General features: G+C 47.4%; 1 long non-coding RNA gene and 1 pseudogene across 1 annotated transcript in view; one reads left to right on the top strand and one right to left on the bottom strand.

Moving 5' to 3' along the window:
* The window catches only part of LOC140597948 (uncharacterized), a 174728-nt gene extending 160890 nt beyond the window's left edge, over positions 1-13838 (bottom strand). The window contains exon 1 of the long non-coding RNA XR_012000022.1: positions 13749-13838. This is a non-coding gene — a long non-coding RNA (uncharacterized lncRNA). The remainder of the gene's footprint in view (positions 1-13748) is intronic.
* On the top strand, positions 9270-9364 carry LOC112908404 (U6 spliceosomal RNA; annotated as a pseudogene).
* Positions 13839-14284: the final 446 nt, after the last annotated feature.

Below are 14284 nucleotides of genomic sequence, written 5' to 3'. Positions count from 1 at the left end.
AAAGGGCCTTTGCCTAAGATTGCTCCAGGCACCCCTTACACCAGTCCCCAGCCTGGTGCTAGTACAAGTCAACTAACCTCAGTGGGTTTCAGAAGACCTATACCCAAGTCTCACATTTCCCGGCTGTGTGATTTGTAGGAGCCACGGATCATGCCAAGCCCCAGTTTACTTATCCATAGAATGAAGCTAATCAATGTGAACTTGACCCATGTTTACTTCAGGCCCTAGCGCTGAGGGCTGCAGGGTTGGTGGAGGTGCCAAACGCCCCGGGCCATATCCCAGCACCTCTGAGCAGTGTTTGGGCCCTCCACAGGCACGCAAAATTGAACGGTCCTTTTAACTCTCCATCCCCCAACATATAATAAACACATAGATATAACTAAGAGAATGTGTTTGTAGAGCATATTTTTTCTTTTTCTTATCTGGGATCCACCACTCTAGAGGTGGGGGGAGAGTGTGCAGAAATCCACCCCCTACTAGGACAGCCAGGGAAGAATGCGCTATTCCCTCCTCTCACTCCTATTAGAGAAGCAGGCAGGTGATCAAATCAGGCCAAATCCCCTGTCCTAACCTCAGAATCTCCAGGGAGGGAGGGAGGGAGACAGAGGTTCAAGGAAGATAAAGACTTCCTGATAGTGGTAGAGTCAAGAGACCAAGGCACTGAAGCTGCATCCAGGAGGAAGGGACGCTGAAGGGTCCTAGCCCATTGTTCCTGGGGGGCAGACCTGGGATACACAGTGTTGCTGCCATAACCCTGATTCCTGCTGCCTTTCTGAGCTTGCTTCTCCAGCCTCTTGTCTATCCTGTAAGCTACTAAATGGACAGCCTTCCAATACATTCCTTTTCTGCTTATGTTTACCAGATTTGGGCTCTGTTGTTTATAACCAAGAATACCAGCAGGACAAAGATGGGGCCAAGGAAGAAAATACCCAAAATACAGGGGAAAAAAATCTTTTAATTTACCTACACAAATACATTTATCTCATTATTTTAAACTGTGAAAATGGGGGGCACCTGACTGGCTCAGTTGGTTGAGTCAACTCTTGGTTTTGGCTCAGGTCATGATCCTAGGGTCCTGAGACGGAGTTCTTTGGACTCCATGCTCAGCAGGGAGTCTGCTTGAGATTCTCTCTCTTCCTCTCCCTCTGCCCCTCCACCTGCCCACACGCATGCATGCTCTTCCTCTCAAATAAAGGAATAAATCTTATTTAAAAAAAACAAAATGGAACCCTTAAAAAAATAAAACTGGGAAAATTGGAAAGCAACTCATACCTGACTGTAGTGACACAGTCAAACTCTGATCCGGTCACTTGGAAAAGTAAGCAGGCATCAGAATAATGGGTGTGAAGATGAAATAACGATAAGGCAAGTGCTCACCAGATTGACAAGTGAAAATAGGGGAAGAAATTGTACGTACAAGACTGTTGACCTTCCTCCCCCCAGAATATAAGCTCTCTGGGTTAGGATTTTTTAATCTATCTTGTTGAGGGTCCTACCTCAAGGTACTGGCAATAGCAGGCACTCAGCTAATACCTGTGGATTGAATGAATGAACAATGAACTATTTGCACAGGGGAGGGATGGAAAAAGCACCATTAGGTGATCTTAGCCGCTGTTGTAAGTTAGTCAGATTTTTAGAAGCTGTTATTTTCTCTATATCCAATAGCACTTTCCTTCAGGTAGTTTTATTCGTTTTCCTAAGAAGCAAAAATTTATTTTTCTTAGTCTAAACCACTGGTAGGTGACCCAACTTCCCCTAATATGTATGTCCTCTCCTGAGAAGCCTAAGCTGCCACCAAGCAGGGTGATAAGGGCAAAGGAAAACTGTTCCCCTTGCCAAAAGGAAATGCTTGGCCAAAGCAGTCCATCAGAAGCTGACCCTGCAGCCAAGTAAACATCACCTTCCTGCAGCGGCCAACACCCCAGATCTTCGGACCCTCGGGGCACGGCCCAGGCCACCTCAAGGTCCTCCCACCCTCCTCTATTCCCTGGGCTGTCACCTCTCTCACCTCCTCACTGAGCAAGTCCCTGCACACCGCAGAATAGAAACAATAGCAGATTCCACAGCCAGAGGAAGTTCAAAGGGGTCGACAGCCCAGGCACATTGGCATTCAGCTGAGGCCGCCACCAGCTTAGCAAGTGGGATCCCTTCCCACCTCGGAATGACTAAGCAGGGAAGCGGAGGAGTCAGCATTCCGCAGAAGTCAGGAGGTAGACTTCAGGGAGCCCTGAACTCTGGCAGCAAGCAGCAAGGGGAGCTTGATCAGCCAGGTGCACTGGGCGGATAGAGTCTGTACAGACGCCCGGGCAGGGCTGGCTCTAGGCACCTGCACCATCTTGAGGGCACCACTGGCTTGTCTTCACTCTGACAGTCACATTCTCTCCCCCCTCCCTCCCTCCCTTTCTTCCTTCCCCCCACACAATTTGCTTCATGAAAAAATGAATAAAACTATGCAAAGGAAAATGTTGGACACAGAAGAAAGACACACGTGAAGTCACACACCTCGCACAGACTCAACTTCACCTCCTTCGTGTTCCAGAAATTCTTGTCTGCAGCTGCCACTTCCCCATATTGTATAAAGGCCTGTTAAATCCAGGTTTGATTCTACCCAAGACCACAAGCCCCAGGCTCCATGGCCCACCCTGAAAGCATTTTTCCCCTTATGAACATAGGCTGCATTTTCACAGGTTGCCCACAGTGTGGTACCAGCTGGGTGGCAGCCCTACTCAGAGCTCCAGGTCCCACTAGACAGGGTCTCTCCCCTGAGCTCCTTGAGGCACTGGAAACCACCAGACAGTGCCTTGTCTGCAGAACTCTGGGTTCCAGCTCTGTGTGGTCCTCCCTCTAAGCTGCGGAGGTAGTGAGCCACCAGGCAGTGTCCCTCCACCAGAGCTCTCTACAGGAGCTCTGGAAGATCCTTCAAGCTTCTAGATGCTAATAACTCAGCCTCCGCTTCCTTGGGGTGGGAGCTGCTTCCTGCTGTTATCTCTGAGATATCTCAGGGTTCCTTTTTCACCATTTTAGCTGGCTAATACCAGTGTAAGCAATTGCCTTTATTAAATACTCTCTGTCAAAATAACTATGATGGTCAACTCCTTATTTCATTAATGTTTATATGATCAAAAGACTTTCTTGAGTATGGTAACAGTTTGGGTTTCCTTGGTTTCACTGAATCCAATTTAAATCAAAATTCATTGCATTTTTTTTTCCAATTATGCTTTAATTTTATAATCATTTTTTGAAAACCAATGGTGGTTTTTGTTTTCTCGGGTGGAATCCTATACTGATACTGGAGAAAAGCTATTAGGAAAAGATACGTGGGATTGAACCTGCTAGAGAAGACACTTTTCTGGGTAATTTGATGGAGGGTTTGTTTTTTTCCTTACTTAAAGTGAGGAGAATTTTTCATCCATCATGTTCAGATTGACAATCCTCAAGAAAGATGGAAGTTAGTGCCCATGAAGCTGTCCAACCTATTGACCATTCCTTATTTCTGAAGGCTTTTAGGCCCAGAACTGTGGAGGAACATATGTCCTTTAAAAAGTGAGGGATTCCAGAAATCTTGAAGAAAGAGGTTCTTGGCAAGGGAAAGAAGACGCAACTCGATAAGAGAATGCCGCAGAAGGATGTACAGATAAAGTGAAGCAAACTAACTGTTCATAAAGACCAAAGGGAGGCCACCACACTCTAAGTCAGAGGGGGAGGGCTATTAAAATCACAGGTGGTTGCAATAACCACACATTCATTCAGCGCTGAATTTTCAATCCCTATCTCCTTACTTTGGGAGCAATTAGTCTCGGGTGAAAAATTGCACTTGCAGCTAATTGCACCTGCAATTACCTACTTCCGGGTGCAATTAGCCACTTGAACCTAATTCTGAGTGTGCAAGTGTTTAATTTCGTATGTGAGGAGGTGATTCCACATACAGTTAGTTGTGCCCTCAGTCTTTGCACCTGCAACTAATTGTGACTAATAAAACAAGTCTTCATGCAAGTCAGGTTGAAGGCGCATATGGCGGACCCTGCTTGGGGAACCAAGGATTGGAGTGGGTGGGCTGCCAGAGATACAAGTGTACTGCAGGCAACTAAGGGACAAATTATTAGAACTTGTCCCTCTTTGGATCTATGATCACTATCCATGTCCCCTTCCTACAATGTGTTCTGAACTACAGAACAGGAAGTCAGCCGAGGAGAGGCCTGGTTTGGCAAAGGGACCAGCACCTCTTCCACTGATGTTCAGGCACACCCAGAAGGCACAGGTCAGGTTAGAAAGGCATTTCACCCAATTCTCCAATATTTAGGATAACTCTGAACAGGTTGTTTAAAACACTTAAGTAACAGATATTTATTGAAATCCTACTATGTGCTCAGTCCCATAGCAAATCCAGAAATTAATAGGCGTGGCTCCTGCCTTCATTTTCATGTCAGTTCTGCAAATATTTACTGAGTACTGACTATCTGCTTGGCCTGTCAAAGTGCTCATGAGCTCCTTGGGAAAATCCACTGATTCTCTTTCTACAAATATCTATCAAGCCCTCTTGGAATCCACATTCAAGTGGGGAAGAGAGATGTTAAGCAACTATTTACACAATTAATGTCTTCTTCATTAATGGCTGTGGGAGTGAATGATCGGAGGCTGCCCTGGGCTGAGAGTTCCAAGATAGGCTTATCCGGAGAATTGATGCTTGAGCTGAAATTTGAAGGATGACTAGGGAGGGAAGGTCCCAGCTACAGGGATAATACTGCAAAGGCTCTGACACAGGAAGGAACATGTCAACACTGAGACGTGGAAAGAAGGCCAGAGTGGCTGGAGCAGAGAAAGGGGATGGGAGAATGAGCTTTTATGTGATTAGTGAGAGGAGGTTCTTCAAAGTAGCCCAAAGTTCAGCCCAGGAGAGAAGGGATGATGGTGGCTGCTAGAAAGGAGTGCACTGTGTGGGCTCTCAATGTTAGCCTGTAGGGACTCTTGATGTGAGGTATATTTTTTGCCTCTCTAATCTGACCAATACCAACCTGAACCCTGGAAGAGCCCCCAAAGGGGCATGAGGTAGAGGGAGGACAAATAGCTAATCAACCCCTCCTTCCCAACTGTACAGCCCTGAACTTAAGCTTAGGTAACTTTAATTTGGAGGTGAGATTAAAGATTTACAATACACTGGACTGGACTTCTAACACTTGAAAATAAACCTCAAAGTGAGGCTATTCTAATAGTTGAAGGGGATCCAGAAAGCAATGGGTTCTGCAGGGAATGTCTCAAAAGGATGGGAAATAGGGACCCACCTGAGCATTCGAAGCTTGAATGGAAGGGACCTACAGCCCCTTTGTGATACACTCCACTGAAGTCTGAGAAGGCAGGGAAGGTTCCACAAGGATGAGAAGGACTGTAGGATGTAGTAGTCTACCTTAATGTGGCGATCCATTCCAACCCCAGTGTTCTCTCTCACTTCTCTCCCTTCTGCATCTGTCCCACAACACCATTGGCCTCACTATTTTAATGCACCAGAATATTCACAACTCTACATGTGGGGGAAGGAGACCCATGAAGAAAACACTTAGGCCTTTCTCTTCCTTGAGCACACTATTGCATTGCCACACCATGGCCTTGGCTGGTCCTTCTTCCTGGAATGCTCCTCCTCCAGATGTCTACTTCTCCTCAGCTGAAGTAACCCTTTCTCAGAATGGCATGGGGCCACCTGCCAACAATCTACCATCACAATACTGTCCTTTACTGCCTTCAGGGCACTTACCAATCTATGAAATGATCTTATTACTAGGATATCATCTCCATAAGAATGAGCTCCAGGTTTTGTATGTTGCTGAACGTGGCCACACATAGTCAATAAATACATGTGGAATGAATGAATGAATGAAAGAATGAATGAATGAGGAGAGGATATAAAGATTCACATCTCCAGGTTATCTAGGCTCGCCTCCTTTACAGATGAGAAAATTGAGCCCCCCCTCCCCGCCTCCCTAAAAGAAGGAACCAGAAAAGCATCTAATGCAACTCTACCAAGCTAGCTGTTTCTGGAGTGCTGAACTTGGATGTGATTTATTCAAATGAAAACTCTGGGGGAATTGTTTCAGAGGGATCCATAAAACAAATGTCATTTGCACCTGGAGAATTCACCCAACCTTCTAACCAATTTCAAATATAGTTCTTTAATGCAGATTTGACAAATTTGAAATCTCTGAAACAAAGCCATCTATCATCTAATGTGTACCTGCCCTGCACCACAGTTTAAGTTATAGCTTTTAATGGGATAAAACGTTTCTATAAAATCATCGAAATACCTTAAACCCAAACTGCCTATGAGAAATTGATGAGTCTGAAGCATTGATTCAACCCCTGAAAACATCAACCTTGCCATTGGCACCATGGGCACTTCTAATAAAAGCAGCTAAGGAGGTGTAATGAATATCTAATGAACCATTTTGTATGTCTTTGTGGTTTCTCGAATTGGAAATAAATCAATGAGCCTTACAAAATGCATACTTTAGTGGTATATTCATAAACAACACTCTTGTTTTTCTATCATGACTCAAGTGTCATTCTTTTTATAACACAACTGAAGATTTAATCATTAACTTTAATATATATATATATATATATATATAGTGGAGGGGGAGGGCAATCTCAGGCAGTGTTGGTTCTTAAAATATGCTTGTGCGTGGAAGCCCTGTGGATCACGAAGGTAAAACCGAAGCACTCACCATCTAGTAGTGGACACAGGGCGTGCAAATGATAACAGGTAAACAACAGGGAAACTTCCATGAATGCAATACCAGGAGATAACCTAGACTGAGTGCCAGGGGCAAAATGAAGGAAAACAGATGGCAGTGAGTCCTGCTTCACATGTACTGTAGCTGAGCCCAGGCTGACCCTCCCGGCCCCTCAGCCAGGGGCAGCCGGTCTCACTGGCCTGGACCAAGCTCCAGTTGTGTGGTGTGCTCCCCTGCAGACCTCCTCCACCAAAAAATAAACACCCCTGCCTGAGAGTCCAGCTTGGTTGTCCCAGCCCCTCCTCAGCTGGAAAAGGGTGAGTTGCTTCTCCTGCCGTTGGCATGGGCTCAAACCCTATGGCCCAAAGCTGCCTTTCTATCTCAGCAACTTCCCTTCCAGAGGCCAAATATAACCATTCCTTTCCCGGCTCACAAAAATTCCAGTCAGACGGCTGTGCACAATGACAGCCAGCCAAAGAGCGTCTCACCAGCCCAGCCCACAGCCAAAAATAACGGCCACTTGGTTAGTATGGGCTGGATATTTTTTTTTCCTGTTGCTGGGACTTTGTTTGGAGTTATTTTTTGTTTGGGTTTCGGATTTTGCTTTGTTTTGTTTTTGTCATTTGGAAGTAAACAGTAACTAAAGAAGAAGCTACATCAACGTCCCACGTTGGGCTCCTGGGTTTAGGGCCCACTGCAATAGGTCATGACCAAAAGGTATCCATCTCTTAAACCTCTCCAGTCACCTACACAAAAAGGAGAGTCTAGCAGGGCATCTCCTCCCCACCCTGTCCAGCAGTGCCTCCTGCAAGGCCATGGTTATGGTGAGATGCAAACACCAGGCTGTGTTTTCCCCACAGTCTAGCTAGAGTGACTGGAAGAGGCTCATCTGTAGGACTGGGTGGCACTGGTTCCAGGTTTATACCCATGAAACACCTGGGCTGCAGACAGGCCATCAGAACTGTCACTTCAGTGTCCTCCACAAGTACTAAAATGACTTAAATGATTAATCTATTTCTTTATAAGTCCACAGTGCTTAACAACAACCACGTCTACTTCTGGTCTGCTTCCTGACACACAACCCTCTTGTGAACCAGGTTTTTTCTGCAGGTCAACAGACACATCTTGTTAAAGCTTACCTAGAGGGTAACACTAAACCGAAGCGTGCTAAAGAGATCCAGGCTCGCGAAGGTAATTGTCTTCTCCATGCCCTATTTCCAAGTGTAATGAATAATAAGCAATTGTGCAAAACTAGAACCTTCAATTGTTGGAACACCTTTGTACTTTTGTTCTTCAAAGGCAGAATGTTTTCTAGCATTATATTTCTACCTGAAGGGGGAAAAAGACACCTTTGATTTCTACATGTTCGGGCACATCACACAGATACATCTCATTTCTGGTCATACTGTATGCTGTCCCAGGATCAGTAAATAGTGAATGCATTTAATGCATTTATCAGCGTTCGTGTGTGCGTCTGTGTGTCCAAACACACACCTATGTGCTGGTGTCAAAAATGTCTTCTATGTTAATGGAAAGCAAGCAACCTATCGGGTGTTCCTCCACCATGAAATTAACTTTGCATCTTATCGATCAAATGAGTGCAAAGTGATAACAGGTCCCTGTTCCTTACAGAAAGCTAGGTGCTAGTCTACACCAGAAAAGGAATTCCACTAAGCATATCGCATTGCATATTTTCTGAAATGGCTCCCCTCCTTTTTTTTTTTTTCCTAAGGAAAATCTTTATTACTCCAGGGCTGCATAGATTGTAGAGGAAATATGGCTCCTGGGTTTCAACTTATTCTATTTAGGTTGCCTTTCCTTTGCTTCCTCCTTGGAATATTTATCATGCTTGTCATCGAGAACTGCTTCTGAGCACCTAGCAGTGCCAAGAGTGGTACCAGGTGTGTGTGCTTGGCAGTCCTCACCTCTACTGCCGTCCACAGGCTCCAACTTGGATTTAACCATGGTCATCACTCACACCTTCATGGCAGCAGCATCTTGGGGTGCTACCAGCACGACGACAAACAGCGAGAATGAGCACCAGGGCAGCAGCTGTTGTGGGTAAAGGCATGCGCCTGCACCTGGCTTGTGTTTGCCCTGCTGCTCTGACACCTCCCTCCATCCACCTTTCTCATCTGAAAGGCTTTTGTGTTCCACCAATGCCACGAGAGAATCACCAGAATGACACAATCTTAGAGAAAGGGATCTCAAAAAAACATCTATTTTGACCTGCTCATTTTAAAACTAAGGAAATAGAGGCCTGATGGGTCAAGTTCCTTGGCCAAACTCACACAGGTGGTTGTTGGCAGAGCAACGACTGGAGTCAAGTCATTGAACCCACTTTCCAATGCTCTCTCTACCATACCACTGGCTTTCCGACATTTGTTAGCACAATCCACAGTATGAAATGAATTTTCTATCATGACCCAGGATATCTACACATATATGCAACAGAAAGTCTCAGCAAACAATACTGACCTTTACCATATGTGTGATACATTTTGGTATTTTCTATTGCGGTATATTCATCTTAAAATATTCTGGAGATTGCTTGGCAGCATGTATACTAAAACTGGAACAATACAGATAAGATTAACATGGTCCTTACACGAGGATAACATGCAAATGCTTTCCATATTTTTTGTACATTTACCAAATGTTCCTTTTCTTTCCAGGGATAATATTTATAGGTATACAGTCAAATAATTTGCATTTTTCCTAATTAGATACATCTACCGAGTGTCTAGGAAGGTGGGGGTTGAGTTAGATACAGAGAGGGGTCCCTTCCAGCTCTAACCTGTCGTGTGTCTGATTTGGAAAGATGTTATTGTCTGAAATGTCTTTGATTCTGAAAGGCATAATGATCTGGTATAGAGAACACTGAGTCTAGTCCTGGCTCCACCATCTTCCAAGTGTGTGACTTTGAGTTTTCTCTGTGTTCCATTCTCATCTGCAAGATCAAGCTGTTGCTAATTGACAGAGTCCTGAGAAGTGAACAAAATAATGCAAATGAATGCAATAAAAAGCTCCATACACAAGACTTGTTGGAACAGCGATGGTCTTAAATTCTCACATTTCAGAGAAATATGGTGTCTCAAGATGTTTCTGGATTCTCATCAAAACACCTGCATAATGTATTATGAATAAATTTGGTATCATAAAAGAAAAACTGTACCCTGGAACGGACTCATTTTTAAATGCATTTGCAGGTGTTTGGAGAGGGGCTGACCCTAAATCTTGAAGATACTCAGCCTGAGAAAAGTAGAAGTCATTGAGACCCAAGATGACTCCATGGTCTTGAAAGAGAAAGGTGATGAGTCACAAACAGAAAAATGTATTCCAGAAAGGTTACTACCAGTGGGTACGAAGAGGAGGAGTTGAATGAACATATGGCAAATGTTCAGATGCCACAGCCATGCTGCAGGCTGGTGGGACAAGTGAGGTGGAGTGAATGAACGAAAATGTTCCAGATGCACTTGATGCTGCTACAGCTGATCTGAAGATAGTGTCTTTCTGGGACATGGCTGAGCTGGGTTTTGGGGTACACCGTCTTTGGCCACGCTAACTGCAACAAAACAAAGGTTTAAAAACCGATACAGGAATTATTTCTGAAAATATTCAAAATGTCTGCAATAACCTTGCCCAGAACAAGAGAAGGACCCCCTGACAGCTGAGAATGCTAGGCAAAGCCACTCCGACGTTGCTTGCGGCTTTGGGGGAGAAGGGCACTGCTGGCCCCATTAGGTAGTCAGGGCTGCCTCAATGCTGCTGCTGCTGCTGCTGCTGCTGCGTGAAACAGAGTAGGAATTGTCTCGAAAAATCCCCAAAAAGGGGAGGATCCTGGCATGGGCAGAGCGTGTGAAGGTGGCACGGAGGTGGCATGTTCTAATCCCTAAAATAGTGCATTATCACCACCAATGAGCTGCTACAAGAAGTTCAAAGCATGTTTCTCACCAACACCATCAGAGAAACTACAGCCCAAAGAGCAGTCAGTCATGGGTTTCAGGTGACCAAGTACGTGACGGCTGTCAACGTGCCCGTACGCAGATAACCTAGTCTGTGTTTTTGAACAAAAAAGACATTTGTATCTTCCTTTTTCAAAAATAATGCCAGCTATGATTTCCAAGTTCACTCCACAGCCCACTGAACAGAGCCCATGAAAGCAGCACCCCCGCCCCGGGGAGGGGTGCAGGATAGGCCTTGAGCAGCACGGGCACCTCCACCTACTCCCCAAGCTCACCTCCAGCCTGCTCCCCTCTTCTCCTCTGACACCCACTCCCACTGCACCCCTCGTTCCAGAACTTTTCCAGGGCCTTCTGGAACCTCTGTTGCATGGTGAGCAAACCCCCTCAGCTTTAGCCTGTTGGGGTGGGTTGTTGGGGTTGGGGGGACTTTCGTTTCCTGTTCCCTTTGCAGCCTGGCTCGGTCCGCAGGCACCACTCACCACTGCTCCTTTTTTTTTTTTCAGGTAAACCCCTCCTCCCTCCGGGTGCCCCTGGGTTGCCCACCACTGCTCCCAGACCTCCTAACAGCATCTTACCATCATTCTGCTTCCATCGTACAATTTACCATCAACTCAGGCACCTGGATATCCAGGTGGACAAGGCCTCTACCCTGCGGGCCCTCGCTCCCGTCCTTCCTTCCCTGCCCTGTCCACACATCGCCTGCCTTGTGCCACCCGCGCTCTCTGTCTTCTCCTGCTCTCCGATCACCCCTTCCTCCCCTGAGACCTTGTCCCCTTTATTCCACTGACTCTGGAGCCTTGCTAGCCCCCATTCTCTCCATGTGGCCCACGCCCACAGCTCCTTCACGGCCTTGTGTCCTTCCCCTTACTCCAGGGCCTGGAACTTCAGCCACTCTTCTGACATTGCTCTAAACCGACGGCCTACGAATTGATCTCATAATTGCACGTCCAACGCTTGAAACAAGAAATACAACCGACTGCCCCTCTCTGACATCCCTTCCTCCCTTTCTTCCTTCCTTTTTTTTTTTTTTTAAGATTTATTTATTTACTTATGATAGACACAGAGAGAGAGAGGCAGAGACACAGGCAGAGGGAGAAGCAGGCTCCATGCAGGGAGCCCAACGTGGGACTCGATCCCGGGTCTCCAGGGTCGTGCCCTAGGCCAAAGGCAGGCACTAAACCGCTGAGCCACCCAGGGATCCGTTCTTCCTTCCTTAGGAAATTGCATACATTTTACTACTGGACTGACATGTCTTCATTTTAAAACATTCCACAAAAAATAGGAAGGCACAAATGGCAAGATCTCCAACGACCAATGGAGTGAGGGCGTCCGCGCTGTCTGCGCATTCCCGGAGGAAAGCGGGACATGGCCCCCCAGGTGTGCACACCCCCGTTCGGGAGCCACCGTCCGAGCCCTGTCGCCCTCCGTCACATCCACCCCGCCAACCAAACCTGAGCCCACCTCGTCGCAAGTGTCCCCGCGGCTGTGGACGACGGAGCCCCGGGGCCCTCCCCAGGCTTAGCCTCTCTCCTGGCAGGGGGGCGCTGAGGGCCTCGCAGGTAAAGTCAAGCCCCTTGGCAGGAAAACCTTCATCTTTGTGACACCAGCACCCAGCACAGTGCCTGACACTAGCCTGGGGCCCCCTGGTGTTTGTCACGCTGAACGGTGTACCCGCGTGCCATGCCCACTACTCTGGCTGCGGTGTTGCAAAGGGGTGAAGAAAGCGAAAACAGTGCAGCGGGTCAGCAGGTGCCCCCAGCTGGGCGCCTGCCTGGTTCCGATGCCGGGTGAGGATCACCTGCCCTCCCAGCTCCTGTCTGCGCACTGACCCCAGCAGCAGACTGGCCTTCAGAAGCCAGACATGTCACTGCTGCCCCAGCCTGACTTGGGCCACGCATGCCTCAGGCAACTTCACTGAGACCCATTTCTCCCCTTGCCTGTTCCAAAGGGTGCTAGGGAGGTGGGCAGAGGGCCCCTCCAGACTGGCTTCTCTTCCCCCACAGGCTTGGAGCAGCCGGGGCTCAGAGCCCCACTGTAGCACCATTTCCTTCACACTCCCCCTCAGGGAACGACTCCCGAGCTGTCAGAAGGAAGAGATAGACAGGAGAGTGACAAATTTTAAAGGAACGGCCTGGTGGATGCGATCTGGGGGGCGGCGGGATCTAGGCCTGCCTGCTCCAGGAAGCACTGAGCAGAGGTGCTGGCCAGAGCCGGGAGATGTGCTGGTGACCGAACTGGCCTCCTGTTAGGGAACCCTTCCCTGTCCCTTGCATGCCACCTGCCACCTGGAGAACGATTCGTCCCCAGGTAAGCAGGGTCTTAAGAAGGCCACATGACAACTCCTATACTTTCTCAGGGGGATAAAGATGATTCGGGCAAAATTCCCTCCCTGCCTGAAAGTCCTTCCATCTTCTGTTGCCCCCCCTACCTAGACTGATGTTTGGTCACCAGGTGTCCATGGACTGACCCCTACATCAGAGTCACAGGCCTATGAGGAATGCAGATTCCTGGGCCTGGGGCAGATCGAGTCAGAAACTCTCAAACTAGAGCCAGAGAACCTGCATGGCTTTGCCCATGGAAGTTTGAGGACCACTGAACCTTCTCCTCTGTCCTTCCCAACCATGCACCCTCAATCCCCACCCCCTCGCCACTGTATTCCTCAGGCCCTCATCATGAAGCCCATGGACACACAAATGGAAGGGCCCAGGCAGGAATAAAACCCACTGGGCTTTCACCCTCTTGTGCTAACCACAGGCTCCTCCCTCCCTGTACTTTATTTTAATAAATCTATGACATCTCACATGGTTCTTAGAGGCCTCATGTAATTTAATTCAGCCCACTTGCCCATAGTGAATACTGGGCATGCTGGCAACTTCGACAACTGAACTCAAAGCTGCCAGGAAGAAACCGAGTAAACCAGAAACCTTCAACTCATGTTGATCTATTTTGGGCCAAAGCCACATCTACTAATAGGTCTCTACTAACAGACTTGCAAAGATGGAAATCTTAATCAATGCTAAGCATGGATTATAAATAATAGGGAAATGTGCCATCCACTTACCTCCCGGGGATGGGGTGTGAGCTGGAGATGACTATGGCCACGAAGTATGCTAAACCCCAAGACAATGCTCTGAACCGTTCTTCCACTCACAGAGTTTCTGTGGCACCGGTCCCCATGCAGCTCTGACAAGTGAGCTATTTTTGTACATGAACAAGTAAAGCTATTGTTATCTCTGCTCTGAATCAAGGATAAAAGGGAAAGGTGAGAGGGAGAAGGAGGGCATAAGAGAGAAGAAAGGGAGGTGAGATGCAGAAATGGAGGAAGGAGACCAGAAATCTAAAGCAAAGGAGCCAGGTACTCTTCCCAGGGATGGAGTAACCAAACCCACGGGCCAGTTGGTGGATTCCCAAGCACCACGTGACCCATCAGCAGCCACAGTAACAGGCCCTCCCTCTGGTCTCACAGATTCCAGAAGGACTAAGGATATGAGTCAAAGGGCTTTGTAAAGGGTGTGAACTGGCATCCATACCAGGTGTCCGCTCTCTAAGTGCAACCAGGGAGCTCGTGCCCCTTTCCAACACCCGCACCCCAAGACT

This window comes from Vulpes vulpes, chromosome 2 (assembly GCF_048418805.1).
Source record: "Vulpes vulpes isolate BD-2025 chromosome 2, VulVul3, whole genome shotgun sequence".
NCBI lineage: Eukaryota > Metazoa > Chordata > Mammalia > Carnivora > Canidae > Vulpes > Vulpes vulpes.
The sequence above is the reverse complement of the archived record's forward strand: the minus strand, read 5'-3'. Positions and strand labels throughout refer to the sequence as shown.